The sequence below is a fragment of the Paramisgurnus dabryanus genome, chromosome 17 (assembly GCF_030506205.2).
Source record: "Paramisgurnus dabryanus chromosome 17, PD_genome_1.1, whole genome shotgun sequence".
NCBI classification, from domain to species: domain Eukaryota; kingdom Metazoa; phylum Chordata; class Actinopteri; order Cypriniformes; family Cobitidae; genus Paramisgurnus; species Paramisgurnus dabryanus.
Window position 1 is genome coordinate 27,244,746 of NC_133353.1, and position 24,867 is coordinate 27,269,612.

The 24,867-nt window shown below is 36.4% G+C and overlaps 1 long non-coding RNA gene across 1 annotated transcript; it reads left to right on the forward strand.

Moving 5' to 3' along the window:
• The first annotated feature begins 20,313 nt into the window (after nt 1–20,313).
• On the forward strand, nt 20,314–23,800 carry LOC141280937 (uncharacterized). Its single transcript, XR_012335282.1, has 5 exons — nt 20,314–20,619; nt 22,177–22,233; nt 22,375–22,436; nt 22,724–22,785; nt 22,945–23,800. It is a non-coding gene; the product is annotated as an uncharacterized lncRNA (long non-coding RNA).
• The last annotated feature ends 1,067 nt before the right edge of the window (nt 23,801–24,867 follow it).

The window sequence follows — 24,867 nt, forward strand, 5'->3', positions numbered from 1 at the left end:
TGCTATTGCATGTTTCTGTCATCATGTGATACGTAAATATAAGATGTGAACCTAAGCACAATTCTTCTGCGCATGTGCACAATTTATTTTTTGCATCTGATTGAGAAAATAGTACGATTCACATGTTTACAAGCATTATTTTCTCCTGATGATCGGATCACAGTTCGGACTACACCACCCCTTTCAATACAATCCAAATTTGCATCCGATTGACCTCGACTGTATTGATTAAGGTGTTTACATGAAGGCTTTTCAATACGATTGAAATTTGCATCCGATTGACCTCAATTGTATTGAGGCTTTTCAATCCGATTAAGCCATCAATCCAATTACAATCAGATTGTTTGGTTGCATGTTAATGTAGCTAGTGACATTTGTAAAAAATAAGGCATTTCATTACTCACTAATAACATTTTCTTTGAGTGCGTTTACATGCATAGTCTTATGCCGATTACGCTTAATTAACTAATAACATGTTGGGTCATGTAAATGCGTAAAACGGTTTTCTTTTATCTGGGAAAACCTGTAAATGGCGTAAGCAAAAAACGATCGGCACAGGTAGTTTTTTGTTCGTTACCCCGATTTTGCGTGGCATGTAAACCGGCTTTTTCGCAGTTTTGTTCATGTGCCCATGTCTCTGCGTGTGAAAGAAAAACATCACAAGCAGAAGTTAATGCAAAGTAATACAAAAAAATAGAAGCTCATATTACTTTTACAGGTTCTGCAGACACCAGAAGAGATACAACATTATAGCTTAAGACATATATGCCGAAAAATGAAATTCAGGTTTTGCTCCAATATGCAATGCAAGTACATACTGTAATAAGTAATTTTAGGGGAAAAGTCACTTAATTACATTTAGTAATCCATTACACAAACAGTAAAGGACATTTAAGGGACATTTATTACCATTTTATAAAACGGTTAGTTCCAATCCTTGATTCTGATTGGTCAATGGGTGTGCTTTATTCACAATATAACACAGATATGACCGCTTCACCTAACGTTTCTGTTGATCACTGCGCCCTTAGCAACACCCTTAGCAACCACACGTATCGGTTTGTTGTTTTTATTTGAGCTTTCATGCATATTACACATTGGAACACATTTTTGTTCATGGTCAGGGACTATTTTTTTCTAGCGGAAGGAATGCTTTTATTGATTTAACTTCATGAAAGTTGCACTAATATTTTTTTACTTTAATATTGTGTGGGGAACCTTTTTATAAAAGCAATAAGGTACTTGAGGCAAGTGCTGGATCGTGAATAAGATACAGCACAGCCTCTCGTACCTTATTGCTTACATTAAAACATATAAAAAGGATAAAATATGCCCTCATAACAGTAAAAATACCCTAGAAACCATGTTCAGATGGCAACTAAATCTAAATAAATTTCTGACTCTTGTGTCTATAGTATCACTTTAGTTTCTCTCTATAAATAACTCAAATTGTATTTATTTATTTATTTAATCAGTGATATAATTAGCAGGATAATAAACAATCAGTGGGCCATTATCTTAATGCGAGTGTATAATTTTTACATGATGTGTTATATTTTTACTTATAGACACAGTTGTTAATAATGATCAAACAGGTCAAATTAATCAAACGAGGAAAAGCCTTAAAAGAAACTTGATGAAGTGTTAAGAAGGCAACAAATAAAAATACAATAGATATGAAGGGCCACCATTGCCAACAATAGAAAGATGGAGATGAGAGAGAGAGAGAGGGAGAGAGAGAGAGAGAGAGAGAGAGAGAGAGAGAGAGAGAGAGAGAGAGAGAGAGAGAGAGAGAGTAACCACGGCTGTGTCTCACTGGGAGGTAAAGCCCGATCATTTATAAAAGGTAAACGCTGTCAGGACGCGGGGCGTTTAAGAAGCGCACAGACTCAGGTGTGATTTACGAGCACACTGCAGGGGTTATAAATCACAGCACCAGCACTCTCTCTCTCTCTCTCTCTCTCTCTCCTGCACACACCGTACATTACAATACAAACAGCGCAAGAAGCAGCTTGAGATACTGCTGAAGATGAATAGTGATGGAGTGAGTGAGTGAAAAGGTAGAGAGAGATGGAGTTCTTTATGATACTCATCATAAACGCACCAATAGTCAAAACAGAAGAAGTGAATGACTCTTCTCTCTCTTTCTGAGTGTGTGGTGTACAGCTGGTATATCTCTTCCAGATGAGTCGAATAATGAGATTTGTCAGAACCTCTTTATTTTCACTTGCTAATGTCCTCTAAAATTGCATTTTAAAAACTGTAAAACAATGCTGCGAAGTTATGTGCAGTCACAATCCTCGTGGTGCGCAAAATAATGAACTTTGACCGTTGTGGCACCTGAGCCCAAATAAAAAATTTAGTGTGGTGCCTTGCTGTGTACGGTCTATAGGCAGATAGCTTTCAATGTAACATTATAACCCAAAAGGTCTTTCACAGGCACCACAAAAATTTTGTGTCAGGATGGCAGCCCTACAGTTTCTTGTTTGTAATGTGTGCTTGTCCTGCCTTGTTTTGTCCTGTTACGATATTTGAATTATTGCCATTGTTTGCCCCCACAAGGGTATTTTGTTGTTAAATAAAGTCTTAAAGTGGACATATAATGAAAATGTGACCTTTTCCATGTGTAAGTTCTGCAATTGGGTCCTCAGTGCTTTTAGCAATCTAGAAAATGTGAAAAAGATCAACCCAGTAACTTAGTTTTGGTAAACCACTCTCTGCAAGCATGTGAAAAAATAGGTAATTAAAATATGGTTCCCCTTGTGATGTCAGAAGGGGGATAATACCGCCCCTTAAAGGGATAGTTCGGCCAAAAATTATATTAAACCCATGATTTACCCACCCCCAAGCTGTCCGAGTTGCATATGTCCATCGTTTTTCAGACAAAACACATTTTCGGATATTTTAGAAAATGTTTTAGATCTTTCTGTTGATTAAATGTAATGTTACGGGGTCCACGACCTTCAAGTCCAAAAAAGTGCGTCCATCCTTCACAAAATAAATCCAAACGGCTCCAGGATAATAAACAAAGGTCTTCTGAGGGTAATCCGTGCGGTGTTGTTGTAGAAATATCCATATTTAAAACTTTATTAACGTAAATAACTACCTTCCAGTAGCGCCGCCATCTTAGACTCCTCTGTTTTCAGGAGAGAGTATTGGCATAGTGTCCACACTTTTTGACGTATGACAAATTCGGACGTATGACAAATTCGGAGGGCGGGCCACAGAGCAGCAGCAGAATAGCCTCCGTAGGCTGCGTAAGCTCTCATCCTGAATGCGGACGCGACTAAGATGGCGGCGCTACCGGAAGGTAGTTATTTACGTTAATAAAGTTTTAAATATGGATATTTCTACGACAACACAGCACGGATTACCCTCAGAAGACCTTTGTTTATCATCCTGGAGCCGTTTGGATTTATTTTGTGAAGGATGGACGCACTTTTTTTGGACTTGAAGGTCGTGGACCCCGTAACATTACATTTAATCAACTGAAAGATCTAAAACATTTTCTAAAATATCCGAAAATGTGTTTGTCTGAAAAACGATGGACATATGCAACTCGGACAGCTTGGGGGTGAGTAAATCATGGGTTTACGCTCATTTGGAAGGACAGACCCAAAAACGGCACATTTTTGCTCACACCTACAATTTGAACATTATTATAAATTATTCTACATGATATTTTGAGCTAAAACTTTACATACACACAAACAACACACCAAAGATGTATTTGACATCTTATAAAATTTTGTGAAATGTCCCCTTTAAGACCTGTCTGCACTTGGGTTCTGTCCACCTCCACACTTGACGCAAAACTTCATGCTGCATTTGTTTTTACTTACATATACACACATATATCTACACACATGGACAGAAGTAGTCAAAAAATTTACAATATTTTCTATATCAGCCTATATCATCAAAATATAACAGTTTGATATAAGATGGACAAAACATTCAACTTTTAAGCTATTTATTGGAGCAATGCATAAACAAAATAAAAGATTTGACAACGATTTTATCTGTTAGTAATAATTGTTAACCTATTTTTTGTGGTAATAGGCATTGTCCTGGGCTATGTCTTTATAAACTTTGCAGATGTTTTGTGTGAACTTCAGTTTTATACTCCACACACGCCAATGCAACATACAAGATTTGAATGCATCTTTAATGAATTATTTAAATATATAAAGCTAAGATCAATTTTAAAGTTGGACATCACATTTTGCCACTAATGTATAGCAAGAAATGTGTTGTTTATGTATATGTTCTACATGTTCATACTACTTTCTACTTTACGTTCCAAAAAAATGCAGAATTTAAAAAAATCCTTAATCTAATAAAAATATCTTTAGCTCATAATAGTAGGATGTCATCTGGTATTGAGTTAAAATTGAACAATTATGACCACAGACCCCTACAAAAGTAACCCTTAGTTATGTGTTTTCACAGCATGTTCAAATAAGTTTCGTAACTTAATCCTGCAATACTTCACTATCTTGAGGTGGTCTGTCAGGAAACGGGCTGAAATGGATTCAAACCACCACATTTGGCAGGCCTTGATATATTTAATCATGTACAATAGAATACACATTCTTCTTATAAATGCTAGTCTCAATTTTGTCCTATTATCTTTGCCAGTTGCGGCTCATTTTCAGCTAATCTCTTCCAAGAAACATCAAATGAACCGAATGTGTGTGTGTGGGGGGGGGGTGTGTGCGTCAATGTTGGGTCACTGCTCTCTTGTTATGTAGATGACCGACACATAGTTGGCATTCTGAAGGTCTTGAGATGTACAGCTCGAGATGTCCACTCTTTTCTTTCACTTGTTTGTGGCATTGCCACTTCATGTCGGGAACGGGAGAAGAAGGCGTGTGTCAGCGGGAACTGTGGTTCCTCATTCACGCATGTCATTGCTGGGGCGTGAGGGAGTCTTTGGGGTGAGTCGAACAACATGAAAACATACACTCGTCTCTTTGTTTTCTTCACTACAGCGTAGTGTTCGCTCTTTTCTGCTGAGCTCAACGAAAACAGCTTTGTCGGTGAACTCTCTCTTGTCTAACAAACCGCTGAAATGTCCTTATAGGTCGCTCTGCATTTGTGCACCGCTCGCTGGAACAGACAGTTCGCTGTTCGGCTTGCCAGCGTAGTATGAGAGGTCACAGAAAAATTGTGAGATGGCGTTTGGTAAAATGAGAGTAAGTTAACCACTACTTTGGATTGCAAAGATTTTAAGGGTGTCTTTAAAATGTATTGAGTAAGGTCATGTTAAAAATTGAAATCAATGACTGAAATCTAACTTTTGGATTGTATTATGAATCTATTTCACAAGCAGAGTCATACAATAAAACTTTTTAATATATAAAAAAGTCATACAAAACATTCAGGTGATGCCAAGAAGTTTGCTGAATCTGTGAAAAAGAGTACATTTACTGAAAAAAAATCTGTTCATTCATGGAAATGGCCAAACCCAGTTCCACATTTTCCCCAAATTTTAAAACAAAACTTTTATACTCTAATTCATGAAACAAGGTGGATATGACATTTACAATTTCATTTAATGAACCTTTATTTAAATAAAATCATAGCAAAAATATATATTATACACTATACAGTATTTAATATGTTATACAGCACTACAATTAACACATCAAGTTGCATGTTTTAGATGGCTGTGATGTAAACATAAGCTAAATGAGGTTTCATGGTCCTTTAAGGATGGGTTTTAAAAGTGTGATTGAAGGGCTCGGGTAGCAGTAACAGGCTAGTAAAGCTGTAATCACCTCTTGTTGCCACTCCTCCAGATGAGACATGCCTTTTAAGAGCTGCTCTGGGGTCAGTGTGCACATAGGGGTCATGTGTTCAGATGACCTGTGTGTTCATAGCTCTCAGGGTCAAAACCAGCATCATTCACATATAGGGCTGGGATAAACGATTATTTTTTTAACGATTAATCTAGCGATTATTTTTTCGATGCATCGATTAATCTAACGATTCATTTTGTCAGTCCGATTCGACTTCGATTCGATTCTCGATTATCTCCCCATTAATTAACTAATAGCAAGTTATACATGTTGATTTACATATCTGAATGTAAACATTTCAATATATCTTTATTGCTCTTAAAATTTCAAAATAAAAAAAGACTATACAAGTGCAAAATAATGCATTCTTAGACAGAGGTAGCATTCAATAAAGCATTTGCAGTGCATACTGTGCAGTTAAGTAACCGTATAAAAATCTCAAGTTCAAATTACTTTATTTTACATGCATTTATGAGCAAAACCTCTTCAATGTGCCTTTTGATGGTCTGTGTAATTTTTATAACTAGATTTGTTTAATCCACATTGTTTTCGTGCTTTTCTAGTCCATTTAATGACAGATATAAACTTAAGATAGACTTAAGATAGACTTATTATAGACTTAAGAAGCACATATATTATTAAATCTCTTTCTCTTAAGTTTGTTAAGATAGATTAGGACTCATTTACTGCTGGACAGAGAGTGAATGAAAGCACAGTCTTCTGGCAACAGTGACATATTTCATTGCTTTCTGTTAAATTGCTCAAATGACTGTTTAAAACACACTTGGCATCACATTCATGATTTTATGATAAAATGACACTTTTTTGCGTAAATCCACGAGCATTTAAACCATAAACAAAGCACTTTCACTTTAATTGAGCGTGAGCAGCGCAGCAGAACCACGCAGAAACGATTGCAGCACTGTTGCTACAGAGCCGCCCAAGTATTTGTAGCTGGCTCCGACCTCCGTTTATATCCGTTTCGAGCCGCGAGCTCGCGCTGCTCATGCGGCGGGGTGCATGCTTGTTAACATGGGCGCTGAAAAAACCACGCGCCGCGCGGCCGCAGGCACTGCTCACCCTTGCTGTGTGAAACCGGCGTGGACTGAAGCCACTCGCGTTGCTACTACTGCGCCGCCTTTTTGGGTCTGACGAATCGACGCGCATATTTTGCGTCGACGTATTTTTTGCGTCGACGTCGTCGATTACGTCGACGCGTTGTCCCAGCCCTATTCACATATATTGGAAAATATGTCTTTTCTTTGCTGTTAATATATCAATGTACTTATAATTATGAGGTCTACGTGGAATTTCTATTTCCTTTGCTGACTGTATAGAAAATCAGAAGAATTCAGAGGAATGGAATAAAGATCGAGGAAGCATTATTTATACAAACCATAGAGTAGGGGGTGGCTTACTTAAATGTACTTTTGTAAAGTGTGTAAAAAGTGAACAGTTGAATCAACTTAAAAATTAACTTCAATTGGTAACACTTAAATATATATACAATTATATGAAATATGATGAATATATAAAAATGTGTTTTCTATACCAAGAAAATGACAAGATGAAAACCACTATTTTCTGTTACAAACGTTCACATAGCATCTTTACACTGTAAAAAAATACCTGTAATTATGCAGCTGGTTGCCAGTAGCTTACTGTAGAAGATACTGTAAAGACTGAAAATGTTTCATGTTTATTTAACTTTGAACAAACTGTTGCCAGTAAATAAAATAAGTGTAAAATCTACAGTAAATTACTGGCAACTAGTTACCAGTAATACCGAGTAATAGTGTAATTTTTACAGATTTTTTACAGTTTAGGTTATAATAACATTAACAATTCTAATCCATAATTTGATTTTTAAAGATTTATTTTAAAAACTAATTATTTTTACTGCAAAATGCAATAAATCCATGATGAAATAAGAAAATACGTTTTTTTTTTTCAAAATGCTATAAATCTATTGAATCAATATGTAAATGTGCATTCATCTTTGCCATGTTATATTCATTTAGTTGACTATACACTGATTTAATAAAAATAAACATTAATGGCATTAATCAAAACACTTACTTTGTCATATTAAGAACACTGTCATTGCTGCTGTCATCCATGGGACGTCATCGCTGAATTTGTTTGACAGCGATCAGCTGTAAAATGTTTTGGTCCTGCTCAATTTTCGTTGACTTCGAGTAAAATAATGGAAAGTTTGCATGTTAGCATGACAGAAGCTTCGTGCTGTCGCGTGAGAACAAGCAACAGCCGGCATTTTTCCTTCACCTGAGGGCCTCTCATGTAAATTATTTGATTTTGATGGCTTATGTTTCTTCCCCGCCACAAAAAACACCACAGGTTTATCAAAAATATTATTTTGTTTGTTTGTTTTTCACAAAGTACAAATGAGGAAAACTAGGATTCTGTGTGTATTCAAAGTGCCGCCCTTATTGTTTACAATGCGTGGAATGGTGCGCTGTGATTTGTTGAGCGGATTTGTTGCATTTTGCAGAGGAGGAGGACTGGTGTTTGTCGCAGTTTGGAAAAGAGGGAGAAAAGATGACAGAATAACACGGCGGATATCGGATTTTGCATAAAATTAAGAATTTACTTTTTAATACTGACCAGATACAATACTGATTGTGGTGGTAACTCATTAAAAAGGCGTTTGTCATGTTTTGGAACCAAACCAATACCCTGTTTACCCTGTAGGTTTCCTTTTGATTTTATCAATGGATATCTGGAACACATAGAGAATATATGGTTGGTGATATTCATGGTTGTGTTGCTAATGGAGATGTCACAGAGGCTTGGAGCAGACTTGGTGTGGCTGATATGTTGATTTCCCCCAGGAGCTGCTCTGTGGCCTGCGACACTTCTTTAAATTCCAGAGGGAGATGCTTAATGCAGGCCTGACATGAAACCATCCATACTGTACGTATGTATAGCCAAACCTCACCAGCTCACTGAAAATGTGCTTTGCTTTTCTTTGCTATGAAGCAGAAAACATTGATTTAAAGAAATATACAGTATCAGCATCTTTTTAGTGATGCATGTGCTATGGCACTGCTATCTCATGGCAATTCGTACGTATTTCACGAGGTGGCCAATTCGTATTAATTCATTTGCAAATTTTTGTACAATTTGCCTTTGTGACGTTGGGCATGGGGTGGGATTTCGTTATTGTTTTGTACTGTTGTTGTACGTTTTTGCATGATTAACTTTGTACAAATTCATACAAATTAGCCAATTTTGTAAATATGTATGAATTCTCATGGGATCAGGTTGGCTATGGACATGAAAATGTGTGCCAATAGATGATCAAATAATAAAAATCCCATCCATTTATTAATTTAGTTACATGATACAGTGGTAAGCGACCTGAATATTACGGAGTTTATTATTCAGCAAATACCGCTAACATATTTAAAGAAAAATTAAACGTTTCGTAATCTAATTATGAGATTCAGAGCACCAAAGTTTGATTTCACTTTGATTTCAATCTTAGGCCCCGTTTACACGTACATGGTTATTTTGTAAAACGACATTTCTCCTTCAATTGCGCCCTTCATTTTCACGCAAACGGAGAATTCACATCTGAAAGCGCTTCTTTTTTAAAAACTCCGGCCAAAGTGGAGATTTTGAAAATCTTCATTTGTACGTTTGTATGTAAACTAAGACAAACGGGTGTTTAGGCAGCCAACGTCACAGTATGCGCCAGAGCTCACACCTACGTCAAAACTGCGACCTTGTTCAAATGAGGAAGTGGAAGTGATTAGTTGATGTTGTTGCTATTTTCTGGATTCTGGTTTAGGTGGGCTTGAGCTTCTCGTTATACCGCCACCTACAGGTTTGGAATATACAGTGGCGGAGCCAGAGGGGTGTCCAGGGTGACATGTCACTGGCCACCCCGTGTGCCACCCCAAAATTAATGAGCTACTTTCACTTAATCGCTATGTTTATTTTCGACGTGCGGCAGCGCAGCAAACTCTTTATTTTTCAATCACTGTGCAAAGAGACTTAGATAACTCTGCTTATTTTGGAAATACAGATATGATTTATACATCATTTTAAAACGTTAAAGTAACTAGTTTTTTTCTGTCCACTCCCAATAAAAACTTGAATGTTGTGCTTTTCGCCAAATTAAGAAAATAAACATGATGCGCCTTCAATTCTCTCTCACTCAGTGAAGTCCTTTCAGAAACGCGTCAGAAAAATAAACTGTAACTTAACGAATACTTGTCATACAAACAAAAGATAAATGTCTACATAATGCTTGGAATGTCTACTTTTAAATTATGTAAGTGAAATCGTAAATTGCTACATGATTTCAGGGTATAAAGGTGTAATTGTCTTGTGGACTGATTAAAGTCTAAGATTGGAATTTCGTTTTACAACAAAACCCGACACCATGTTTTCATTCTTGACGTGATCTTTATTGGCTTCTGTATGATTGTTAATTCGACTGGATTGCCACATTGAACTTGAAAGCGCGACGCGCATATCCGCGCACAGCCAGAGCTTAAACGACTGTTTGCGTCTTTTTGGCTTTATCAAAATAGCGGTCTTGGTGATTTTCATACTAAACATTTGGTTACTGTATGTCTTAAACGAATAAACATTTTATTGCATTCCGTCTTAGCCTAACTTGTTGAAGTCTCTCTGTCATTAAAGTTAACTAAATATGAAAAGAAAAAAGAAAACTTTTGCATCTCCTGTATCTTCGTAAATAAAGATTAATCCAAACATCCTTTGTGTTGAGCTCTGCGTTTTGAAGTAAGTTTAAGGTTATACACAGCTGTAACCATTGACTTCCATAGTAGGAATAAAAACAACATGATGGAATTAAATGGATATACCATTAATTGTGTGCTTACCACCATTTATCAAAATATCTTCTTTTGGGTTTATTATAATAAAATACAGGTTTAGAACAACATAAGGGTGAGTAAATGATGACAGAAATCAGATGTAAGAAATACAGTAGAAAGATTTAAAATGAACCCTTATTATGTTTACATCTAATGCAATCAAAAGATTCATTTATGCTTTCTTGATACATGGTTACACGTCATTTTCTTTTATGGACTATGGACCCTTTAAAGTAGCTTTGGCCACACCACATTAAAAAAATTCTAGTTCCGCCACTGGGAATATATACACGGGTATGTGTAAATGAACACTTTTCTGAAAACTGACATGTGTGCATGATGTTATTTTTGAAATCGGAGAGGTCGAAATGTCCGCTTATGAAAGTAGCCACCCACCTATAAACGTAGCCTTAGACATGACCTTACCGAGTCAATAGATATCAAGGTTATATTTTCACAAAATGTTCTTTACATTATGTTTACATGCAGCAAATAACACACACAAATAAAACTATATATGGGCCCGCAAGTTGTCAGCAAACAATTTATATTCTGGCTACACTGCTTTGTGTCAACTTTAAATTCCAGTTTCATCTAAACCATGAGTCGTCTTCAAATGAGTCGTCAGATAAAGGCCATCTCTCACCTTCCGTCTGCTACAGCGGTGACTACTCACAGATTTTCATTCAGTGTTCTGGAATTGAGTGTTTGATGTGAACCTGACACGTTCTCTTCACCCATCTGGCATGATGTCTGGCTCCTGTCTATTAATTCAGGTAGCAGAATCAAGAAGACGAATCGAGAAAGACAGAGATAAATACATGCTCACCAACTCTCTCTGCATCTTATCGTATGTTCATACACGCTCCTACTCATTGCTTGCTAATTGCCACCTATGTGATTCTGCTTAACAGCGTCTAGACAACATAATTTGCAGATAATTGCTAAAACACATTGAAATACTATTAACTTTGGTTTAGTCATAGTTTATCACAAACAAAGGCCGGTAAGACTGCATTCTTCATTGCCCTATTATTCTTAAACTGTGCATCTTTTTAATATGACTAGGACTAGGCTTTAGTTATATTAGGACACTTAAATAGTTTTTACAAACATACCTTGCAAAAAAACTTTACATGTTCATTTGAGACAAAACAATGGCACACATATATAAGATAAAATAGGCTGCTTTCATTTAAGACAGCTCAAACAAGCATTTTAGTCCTGGACTAGACTTAAGCCCTGTCTGGAAAGCCGTCCCTATATTTGGAAGTGCCTGCCATATACAGCTGTCTGATAAAAAGTTTTGTTAACATATCTAAAAATGTAAACCAACTTGTCATAAGAGCCAAACATATATGCCGTAAATTATGGTAGATGTGGGGTAAATGTGTCGGATGCTTTGGGAGAAGGTGTCTTCGTAGTGCAAATAAATAAGTATTAGTAAGCATTGTCTTTAAGTAGTATGTTTTTATATAGCTATTTTATTTCTTTTTCTTTATGAAAATTGTTTAGGTATCCCCTAATTATCCGATTTTTATTAATTCTAATTAAAGCCAAAAATGTAAATATAGGATCAGTTAAATCACATTTTGCTTCTGAAGTCGACCTAAGAAAAATGTGCCACATCTTACCCTCTCCTAAATGTCTGCCTTTTACGTCATACAGGGCCTGGTCACACTTAATGTGTAGTTATTTTTTATTCCAGCGGTCTGCCTGTGCTACTGCGCCCCTCGTTTGTTACGCTTATTTGTTCAAAATCCTTCCTGAGTTTCTTTCTGTGTCGTTTGACTCACTGTGCCTTGCTAGCGGGCAATCTTTCATCAGCGCCACTTATTTAGAGCAATTTTGGTCTGCGCTGAGATTAAATATTCATATGCTGGCTAGATAAAGGCAGAGAGAAGTGAAGGCTGCTGTGGGCTGGAGATATCGCCGTCCCCCGGCCCCCTGGTCCCCTCATTGTTTCGATTTAGCATGATGCATGACGCTAAGTCATTTTCTGGAACAAATTACGTATCTAACTTGTGTCACAATGTATCAGTCACATTAGGATGGATGATAGGAGTGAGCCACTTGGAGGAGGAGAAAAGCTCATGAAGTGAGGTCAGCAGCTCCCATCTTTAAACCAAGCAGAAAATTGAATTAAAAGCCCTGATATGGGGTGAGGGGTAAAATGGCTTTCATGTAACAAGAAGGGTCTGTCCTATCCACAGTAGCCTGCTGCGGTATTTGCCACACGTGCGTGTGAAGTTTAATATTATGTGATAAAATTGCTTGTAATTAGCAAATTATGTTTTTCCCTCTAAAGTTGATCTCCGTTTATAATGCATTTGTCATGGTTTATTAATGTATTTCAACTGTTGTGTTTCCCTATTTTGTATAAATTGTTAAAAATGTGTGGTGCACTTTGAAAAAAAATTTGTCAGAATACCTATACTGTATGTACCCTATCCACTGGGGAGGTATCCTTTAAATAATATGTATAATAAGGTACATATATGTATAGGTAACATATCTAGATAACATCTGAAGAAACTTTCTGTTTCACAAAAGGTTATTTGTGATTGAATAAAACGTTAATCAGACTAAAAAGCAAGGAATATTTTTGTTAGGAATCAAAAATAGTTCTGCTATGGAATTGCTGTAAAGAACCACCTTCATTTTTAAAAGTATAGAGTTTAACTGTGCATTCACAGTAGATGCGAATGAAACAAATATATCATGCTATTCGCGCATAGTTGAAAGCTTGAATATTTTGAGTGACATTTGCATGTGGAATTCAGATGCGAATACGCTCATTTTGCCGGCTTTAGCTAGCTTGTAGTCTCAAAATGTGTGTCTGCGTGTATGTATATATATATATATATATATATATATATACTCACCTAAAGGATTATTAGGAACACCTACTAATAATGTGTTTGACACCCTTTCGCCTTCAGAACTGCCTTAATTCATGGCATTGATTCAACAAGGTGCTGAAAGCATTCTTTAGAAATGGAAATGTTGGCCCATATAGATAGGATAGCATCTTGTAGTTGATGGAGATTTGTGGGATGCACATCCAGGGCACGAAGCTCCCGTTCCACCACATCCCAAATATGCTCTATTGGGTTGAGATCTGGTGACTGTTCATTGTCATGTTCAAGAAACCAATTTGAAATGATTCAAGCTTTGTGACATGGTGCATTATCCTGCTGGAAATAGACATCAGAGGATGGGTACACGGTGGTCATAAAGGGATGGACATGGTCAGAAACAATGCTCAGGTAGGCCGTGGCATTTAAATGATGCCCAATAAGCACTAAGGGGCCTAAAGTGTGCCGAGAAAACACCCCCCACACCATTACACCAGCAGCCTGCACAGTGGTAACAAGGCATGATGGATCCATGTTCTCATTCTGTTTACGCCAAATTCTGACTCTACAATCTGAATGTCTCTACAGAAATTGAGTATCATCAGACCAGGCAACATTTTTACAGTCTTCAACTGTCCAATTTTGGTGAGCTTGTGCAAATTGTAGCCTCTTTTTCCTATTTGTAGTGAAGACGAGTGGTACCCGGTGGGGTCTTCTGCTGTTGTAGCCCATCCGCCTCAAGGTTGTGTGTGTGTGTGGTTTCACAAATGCTTTGCTGCATACCTCGGTTGTAACTGGGGATGCACCGAATACAGTATTTGGCCGCATACTGAGCTTTTTACTGAGATTTTTTTCCACAGAACCCTAGGCTCGTCACGCAGGCATTGATTACGTGAAGGCGTTTACATGTGGACTGTTGAAATTAATTAGGCTGTGAGAATCTGAAAATGAAACTCGTAAGCAAAAAAAGGGGGGACATTCGTTCCCACACTCGCAACCTGTTAATTCCGAAAACCAAAAAATCTGGATTCTGTGCATCCCTAGTTGTAACGAGTGGTTATTTCAGTCAAAGTTGCTCTTCTATCAGCTTTAATCAGTCGGCCCATTCTCCTCTGACCTGTACCATCAACAAGACATTTTCACCCACAGGACTGCCGCATACTGGATGTTTTTCCCTTTTCACACCATTCTTTGTAATCCCTAGAATGGTTGTGCGTGAAAATCCCAGTAACTGAGCAGATTGTGAAATACTCAATACGGCCTGTCTGGCACCAACAACCGTGCCACGCTCAAAATTGCTTAAATCACTTTTCTTTCTCATTCTGACATTCAGTTTGGAGTTCAGGAGATTGTCTTGACCAGGACCACACCTCTAAATGCATTGAAGCAACTGCCATGTGATTGGTTGATAAGATAATTGCATTAAAGAGAAAATGAACAGGTGTTCCTAATAATCCTTTAGGTAAGTGTATATATAAGCTTGCATGCATTTAGAGGGGTTTGCCATGAAAGTCATTTAATTTTGTTACATACCCAAATAAATGAGTAAAGTTACTAACTACCTTTTCATTGCCATTAAATCTAAATTGATAAAAAGCACTAATTCACAAGAAAACATATTTGACGCAGAAGGTTTTGCATTTGAGCTCTTCAAATGTTTCATACAGTATAGCCAAATATGACAGGTATATATAGTAGTCTGACAAATATGAATAAATGTATAAATGTTCAGATTGCCTCTGAAATCCCCTATGTAATGACAGGGTCTGAAATGAGCAGAGCTGAGACTGTCACTCCCCGCTTGTGCTTTACGTCTGTGGTGTTTCTGAGTGACAGTAGAGTATTAATGGCATTTCGCTCAGCTCATTCTCTCAGTTTCTGCCCCCATCTTTCTCTGCTCCTCATCCTCCTTAAATGCAGTTTCTGCACACTGGGAGCCATCATATCCACTTAAAACAAAGGGGATTCATCAGCCTGTCTCCCCCTCACTATCGCACCATTCCTGGAGACCAAATTATGGTCTGTGTGTCTGACTGGAGGTGCTGAAAATAAATGGCTCTTGATATAATGGTTGCAGCAGCCCATGGGTAATATATCTGTGAGAGGTACTGAGAGAATGATGGTGAACGAAGAAAAGATTTGCTGAATATTTTTCAGCTGTGTGGCACAAAAATCTGCCCTCTTCATCATTTTTTTCTTTTTTTTAATATTACTTTCCCCCAGCAATGCTTACAAACAGGATGCTTTAAGTCAGGCTTTAATACATACAGTAGCCTACATAATATATTATATAGATCATAGATGTAATAAGAGAGAGATCATTCTTCTCGGAAACACAAACTGATAGGTGATTTAAAAAGTAAATGGGACGCCACAAATATTTGTTAAAGTTATAACAAAAGCTATTTCTCAGTACACATCATATGTGTGTCATAAGGCAAATGGGTATATTTGTAGCAATATCCAACATTGTACAGGTTAAACTTTTAGATTTTTTTATGCCAAAAACATTAGGATAATAAAGATCATGTTCCATAAACATATTTTGTAAATTTCCTAGTGTAGATATATATATAAAAAAATATTTATCATTAGTAATATGTGTTGCTTAAGACTTCATTTGGGATTTCATTTAAGAAAATTTTATATTTTTTCAAGAAATGGAACTAGCAGCAGACTGAGAGTTGGAGAGGGGAGTAAAGTAACATTTTCCCATACCTCACACCTTTTAAGAATGTAGTCTTGAATATCTTCAAACCTTTTCCTCGTGTGAGCAATTCATGGCTTTTAAACACAACTTGTAAACAGAAAACGAAATGTTCTCTCATTTGGACAGTAGCGTTGCGTATCCTCAATTCCCCCCCCCCCCTCCCGATGACGACTCTCGCCGTTTGAACCTTTACACCTTTCTGTGCTACAGATGGTTTCATTTTATACGAGATAAAACCGCATTTGGTGGAACTGATTAAACAGAGAACAACATCCCCATCTGCCATTTATTCCCATATAAAATTGCTTGGGCAGATGCTGACATCTTTGGACATGATTGATTCACCTCTGACAGGAGCACAAGGGGTGGGGGGGCTGACTTTCATAGGGCTCCAGCTGCCAATCGCGCACGCACACACACGCGGTCACTTTACCAATGCAATCACAGCTCTCCTTGATTAGACTCGGGCAGGTGAGCGCAGGACACTTTAATCATGATCAGTCCTTGGCCAAATAATTCAACCTTTGTGTCAGGGAGAGCCTGTATGTGGCTTATACAGTATGTGTGTGTATGTGTGCGTCTATATGCATAAGAACGACCCCTAGCTGTCCCTACTTCTGACTGTTTGCTTTTGTGATATTCCACATATTATCGTCTTTTTTGTAGTTCAACTTTATTAGTTTAACAGCCATCAAAATAATTTAAAGGGACAGTACACCAAAAAATTAAAAAATCCGGTCATATTTTACACTAGGTACAAAACCCTACTTTCTTTTTCTATGAAACACAAAAAGGATTTTTTTCTAAATAATTGTGTAAATCTTTTTTTATTCAATGAAAGCAGATTGGGACTAGGGGCCGGATTTATGCATAGACGTTTTTTGGCACGGGCATGTCCAGGGGTGTCCAATTAGGGTGATAAAATTATATTTATCATTATAAATTATTATTAGTAGCAGTAGTAGTCAAATAATATATAAATACACATATACAAAATGTTTAATAGTAGGGGAGAGTGGGGCACAACCTAACGATTTTTGGCTTTGGCTCTATCATTCAAAAAATATTTAAGTTAGATTAATCATTTTTTTTACACAATCAACACACAGATCTCTGCTACAAATGAACATTTAAAGTTTGTTTATGGGACCTACCATTATCATTATATTATACCAAAAGTGATAGGAATGCAAACGTTACAACTTACCCCATAGACCCTTTTACTGTTTGTACACAATGATGACGTGGCAGCGTATGCGCGCGCATTTAGGCAACGGAAGTATCGTAAGAATCAACAGTGAAGCAACACAAACAGTAAGTTATTTTAAAAAAATTGACTTTATCAACATTTTCAACACAGCTACCAGATCCGTGTACTATAGTGGAGTGGATAAAAGACGTAAGCAGATGGCCAAAAATAAAGTTGCCAGATACATATATACGTATATTAGTATATTATATTAGTGCAACCAAACGCAACAACTGGACATTTTGATGTTGAGAAACCGTTTTAATAAACTTTCTGAGTTGCTACCACGTTAGAACCAATGGGGAATAACACCACTTCTGTTGCCCAAATGCGCGCGCAGGCTATTTGATCACGTGAGCTGTAAAAGGGTCTATAGGTGGAGTAAATTGTAACAAACAGAGGATTTGTGGTAACACCTGCTAGAAAATTTATTCAAACAAATTCTGGATATTGTTTATATATCTGCTTATAATAGATAGATATCCACACATTTATTAATCCACGATCCTTCATCTAACCATCTTTGTATTTGCATCAATGCATATAAATAAATTTTTTGAAAGGGCTGCACAAAAAGACAAAAAATCATAATTGTCAGTGTTTCTCCCTGATATTGCATTAACAGTTATCATTTAGATTAATTGCATTTACATTGTTTTCATTTCATTGTATAACTGAGGTTTCATTGAAAAACTGTTACAACTAAACCTGCTGCGTAAAAATGTTTTCAAACCCAGCTATAAGTTACTAGGAATTGCTGACATGTTTCAAAATGGTGTTATGTTTTAGGTAACAAGACGGTGATTAAAATAATATAAGGTTGGATTTGGTGACCAAAAAAAAAAAAAAACAGAAGATGAATAAATTTACTTCCATGCATCCAAAACACTCTTTGTTCAATATTTAAAAAAAAAAACATCCAAACTTTTTACAAATTCACAGGAGATCATTTTCTGACAGTAAGAGACTTTTTTTCAATGCAGATAAAAAACAATGCATTGTGACATGCCTTTTGCATCACTAAAGTTGCTAAAGGTACACCTGTTGGTAGATGAATGAGGAAGACTATTTTTCCAATGGAAAAACCAAACAACATAGGTGTAATTTTGAGCAGAATTTTTTTTTTTAAAGTAGACGTTGTAAAGGTGAACTTTAGGCTTAGACCTTAAGAAGTTACATCTTTAAAGATAAAATATACAGCCCCAGAAAAAATTAATTGGCCATTTTTAAAACTGTTTTCAGTTTATCGTAATGTACTATTTATAGGTATTTGAGTAAAAAAATGTGAGTACCAAAAAAACATTTCTGGCAAAAAAAGGCTAAACTGAAGTAGTCTATAAATTTTTTCGGTGGCTGTATTAAAAATGATTTCTACTTCTACACATGCAGTGATTTAAAATGCGTCTTAATTTGACACATAAGCCAAACAAGTAAAAGTATCTTGCACGTGATAACCCAGAGCCTTTAAAAAGCTGATGCGGAATGCACGTCAAAAAAGTTGGACTACAGTAGGGCAAAGTGTGTGTGTTTAAAACTGATCTAGGGGTGAAGATTTTGCTTCCTATTAGGGTATTGCACACCAGAGTCACCCAGCGTAGGGCCACAGACAGCTATTGTAGATGCCGCCAGTGTGTTCGAGTGGTATCGTCTGTGTGTCACAAGTTAACTCATCAATGGAGTTAACTCGTCTATTAAGAGAAAATGCTTCCCTGCCAATGACAAGTTTTTCCGGCAATCCATATTTCCCCTATTATCCACAAGTTGGCGCTCTTAGTCAACTTAAAAAACCTGGAAGCAACCCTTTAGGTCAAACAGTAAGAACTCCTTGTATGTTTTGATAATCGCTCTGCATCTGATCTGATCTCTATCAAAAGTCCTTCACAAAAATGCGATTATCTCAGCTTTTTGCTCAAAATTTGGTACTTTTGAAGAAACCTACCCATATTTGAGAGGTGATAAAAAGAGGGTGCGTCATTTATTTGTCATTTATTGTTAAATATGGGAATATCACGTTTCTGGTGCGCCAAGATGTTGAGCACCATCCAGAGTCACGGCGAAGCACTGCAGGTTTGTGTTCTCTCGAAAACAATTGTTATGCTTCTTGCCCGCCCATAAGAAAATGAGGAACTCTAAACCTTTTACTTTTGCATTTTTGCTGTATATTTCTTGGTCTGCTTATTACTTAATCTCTCTATACTATTACTTGATAAAAGTCACCATCTAACCTTGAACATCTTTGTTCTCAACAACACTGGTTCAGTTTATAGTCCTGATTTTAATTTATCCAGTTTTATGGCGTGCTACTTCAGGAGGACATGTTTCTTGAACTTAATTCCCTCCAGTGATTACTTGTAAACATTCAACCCCACCTTTAAATGTGCACCATTCAAACGCAGCAGCGTGTGAGATGAAAGAATCTGAGCTGAAATCTTGTAAAACCGCTGAGTTAGAGCATCCCAAGCAATCAGTCACCGGTTTCAGCTCATATACCCGTCTGATGAGAGATGAATGCTGTTAAACAGAAGCAGTGGGTTTAACCCAGAGGCATGATGGGAAATGTGATGCTGCCTGCCGAGAGAAACCAAATCAATCTACTATGTCCTTAAACCCGTAACAGAGTTTTCTTTCCTTGTTGCAAACAATTGTATGTTTTAAGAACGTTTTTCTGACATTGACATTATGCAAACGTTTTGGGAACATCAGGAGATTTTTTTTATAATGATATAAAATGTTTGTTTAATGTCTTTCTTTCATTATATTTCTTAATGTTGCTTTTTATTGCAGTTGGTGCTTACAAATAGCACTTGCAAAGTCAAGTTAATGTACACTGTTAGATGTCGCTGTAGATTTAGCAGCACTGTACTGTAAAAATCCACAGTACTATACTGTATGTGTACATTACAGTACAGTACTGCAGTTCATAATGCATTCTGGGTAAATTTGTTTGAGCGGGAAAATTTTACAGTATATTTTGGTCTTGATGTAACCTTGCTGTAGCCATTGCTGTAATGTGCCAGGTGTACTTGCAATAATCAGTGAAAGTGCGCCAACGTCAAATCACACAGACAGAGGGAGAGCACAACTCTTGGCTGCAGCTGAAGGAGGACGATTGATTTCTGTCAGTTCGGTAAGTTTGAAATATTTCTGTTTCATGAAAACTTAATTTTTAGTTTAAGAATGTTGTCAATAGTTTGTCACAATATTGTTTTAAACGTGCAATGAGAGAGAAAAACGGTCGCCAACAAAGTTTCAATCTCCCTCAGAAAGTAAGCTAACGTAAACGTTACACACAGATGTCTACCGCTGCTTTAACTCGCTTTACACCTTTTTAAATGAATATAGGGTTGTTTTAACTAAATTATGACGGTTTGGTGAGTTTATATTGTGTTGAAAGTGTGGTGACAATGAAACTATTTTTAACGAAATGGACAAAGACAACCCGCCAGCGCGGTCTTGCGGTCCCAGCATAACGGTCGTTGACGGCGTTTCATCCGTTCAGTTAGCGTCAGAGAAAAGTATGAAGTTCGACTGTTTGGTAAGGCTGACTCGTGGTTGTAAACAGATAGGACTTGACACGCCGTACACAGCATACTGTAGTACCGAACTCCTCCACAGAAGTGAAAACAAGAAACCTCATATTTAACTGGATACATGCATCGAACTCATCGCAGCTTTAACTTCGACCAAATATAATTCAGACCTGGGCTCATCTTAATATCGGATGAACGAAAGGGATTGCCGCGCTTATTGTTGTTGTTATTATATTACGGTAACTTATATCAGCAAAAGCAGAGAATATCTTCTCTTAAGCGTTTTACACGCCCAGTAAGTTGTCCAATACATTTTTATGGCATATTGTTTCCACCACTTCAGATGCATTACACGCTGTATATATAAGTTTCCAAAACACATCAAATCAATGCACGAAAAGAGAATGGGCTCCGCATTTACGTACCTTTGTCTTCTCGTCTCTGTCATCTGATCCTTCATCTCTTGATGTAAAAATAGTCCATTATAACATCGTGTAGGAAACTGGCATCACCAGGATTGCTCAGATTTAGGCGATCATGTTTATCTTTAAAGTGAGCAGCTAGCTACTAACTTGTTAAAAAACTTTGCGTGAAATAGTGTTACACCGCAGCCGTCCGGGTAAAACATTAAAGGGACAGTCTTTTTACCTTGTCACTATAAATCGCTATTTTCTGCACTAAACGAGACATTTTCAGAGATTTTCTGTAGACAAGATGTTATAGAATAATAATTTAAAAAAGACTTATTTAGATATTTATATATAATATATAATATAACAACTAATATATATATATATATATATATATATATATATATATATATATATATATATATATATATATATATATTTGTTTTACAACTGACTTAACACTTACAGTAATGTTTTATTTGTTAGCATAGCATGATATTAGATTTAAACACTTAATACATTTTTAAATCAATCACTTTGTCTCTGCACAATGAACATTATCAAATATTATTAATGTTGTAAAATATATTGTTCATTGTTAGTTCATATTAGCTAAGGCATTACCAAATGTTAAGGAATAAACTCTTATAGTAAAGTGTTACTAAATTTTCTTTTACCATTTCCTTCACAATGTCTACTTATTTCTATGGCTAACAGATTTTGTAACATTTGTCTTTTTTACAGTCTTACCATTGCTTGTAAGCTGGATTGGGTAAGATGGATCATCTTTAAAGGCACCAGGCAAGTACATGATGTACAGTTACAAGTCATGTATTTTTTCGACTGCAATATTAAATGCTTTCACGTCACATGTAAAAGTACACAGGAATGTGCTGATCACTTTTTATTTGTAGTTTACATGAGTGTCATTGCACTTTTCAGGAGTTAAGGCAGATGTGGAGGCACAATGGGTGACACCAGACACACACCAAGCACATTGTTCGGTAAGTTTGCACTTTACCACTACAGTTTCTTTAAATACCCATGTATACACTCATTCACAATTCCCACACACAACACTGTAACACGACCATACACAACATGTACACAATTGTCTTAGTTTGCCATGTAGAAATATACAAACAGAAATATTCAGACTTTGGTTATAAGAAATTTAATTTAATAATTGTATTTATTTAGCAGAGGTGTCCCTGGACTTTATTGACAAAAGATTTTGTTTTCAGAATAAAAAGTTGTGTCCAAATCAGTAACAATTTTACTTTCTGTTCAGGACATTCAATCATGACATGATCCATGTGGATGCTGTCCATTGAGGAAAGAGTTTGTTCCGAGGTAAGTGAATCTTCTGTATTTTAATGTAATTAGGTGTGGAACAGTAGAATAAGAGCAAAAGGTTTCAGAATAGGGGTAATTTCAAGGCTGAGTTAAATTTTTTAAGAATCTTTTTCTATCTTATATTTGTTGACTTAATGTTTATGATATTTCTAACAGGTTTCTGGATAGAATTAATTCCAAAGATGGGAAAAAATGCACATCCAGACAAGGAGCAAGCAAAAAGACAAGGAACTTGGTGCAGAGAAAAGCTGTGGCCATTAACCCCCATGTGAACAGCTTCATGCAGTCCCTGATTGAGTTCGAATGGACGACTTCAAAGTAAAGGCCACTGTGGTCTGTCTGCCAGTTTAATGCATTTATTTTTAGTGTTAAATGAAATTCAAGTAGAATATTTAAAACTATGGGCCAGTGTTCTTTTTACCACAGTGAAATGTTACCTTTTAGTCGATGATGGACTTTAAACTGAAAACTTCAAACTATGGAACAGTGTTCTATTTGCCAGAGTTAAATATGTTACAGCAGGGGTCTCCAAACTTGTTTATACTTGTTGATTTTATTTTATGTTACTTGATTATATGTTTATTATTGTTTAAAATCTTGTTTTAAATGTTTTGTTTCAATTAAATGTTTTTTTAAATAAAATTTTGATACAAACATTGCTTGGATTGCCTTTTAATTCATTATGTCATGTCAAGGATAGCATTTTTACCATATTAATAACTATAGATTTAAACCTAAATCTCTATCTATTTTATATAATATTATTGTATTAACTGTAATAAGTAATAAATAGTATTTATGGGTCAATATAGACATTACAGTAAATTACTGTAAAAATAGACTACTGTAATAAAATATTGTAAAATTACAGTACAGTACTGCTTTGTAACTATACAGTACTAGTTTGTGTACTGTAAAATGGTATTACAGTACAGTACTGTAAACCCAAAATACAGTAACTTACTGGCAACCGTGCTGCCAGTACCGTACTGTAAAAATACAGGGAAATCGTTAACAGTGTATACAAAGCATGAATATAAGCTTTCCTGTGGCTCAGTTGGTAAAGCTTTGTGAAAGTCATGGGTTCAAATCCTAGGGAGCGCACACAAACTAATAAAACGTATACCTTTAATATACTGTACATTGTTTTGGATCAAATTGTCTGCCAGAGGCATAAATTTAAATACACTGCAAAAGAGTTTGTTTGTCATTTTGAGAAAACTTCACAGAACATGAGCCAAAACTTTGAAACATTTTCTGTTAACTGGGTCACGCCTCCAAATGCAATAGAGAAAAAAAATAACAATCCCAGATCGACCTTGTGCTGTAAATTGGCTCCATCTCAATCTAGACTACAGCTTGATAAAACATTAAATATTGCTTCTTAAATGTCTTGATTCGCAGCAGATGTCGTTTAGCGCGGTGCCATTGTGATGTATGAACTTAGTTATGCCAGCGCTGGTCTTTTAAGAGTCTGTCACTCAGTGATTTGACATTGGGTGGGCGCCTGTTTAAAAAACAACCTTAAACAAGCTTATCTTTATTCAGGGTTATTTGTTAAGACACCTCATCAAGTTGGACCAATTTGCATATTAATTGAATTTGTAGCTGCTGCTCTAAGGTGACAGTTTGCTGTGTTCTGACTGCAGGCGATTGAACGTAGAAGCAGAGAAGTGCTTTTTTAACCAGAAGAATTATTTAAGTTTGCAAGATTTTAACCTACAGTATATGGGCCAGACTGCAAAGAGTGAACCAAAGAATCAAGTTGTTAAAAATCAAGTCTTATTATCCTCATCTTACTGATATTTCACAATGTTTACATTTACATCAGTGCTGTTTTTACTGCAAGTACATCCGAAAATCTCCACTTCTAAAAAAAAGAATCTAGTCACTCTTCACTGTCCTTTTTTAATAAAATTTAAAGGACAAGTTCGGTATTTTAGACTTAAAGCCCTGTTTTCAGATTGTTTATGGTCAAATAGAATGGTTTTGACTGAAATTTCGACATTTTCGGCTGCCCTGAGAATTTTCGCGTGTTTGTGTTTCAGCTCAGACCTCTACAATGGGTTTAATGGTGCA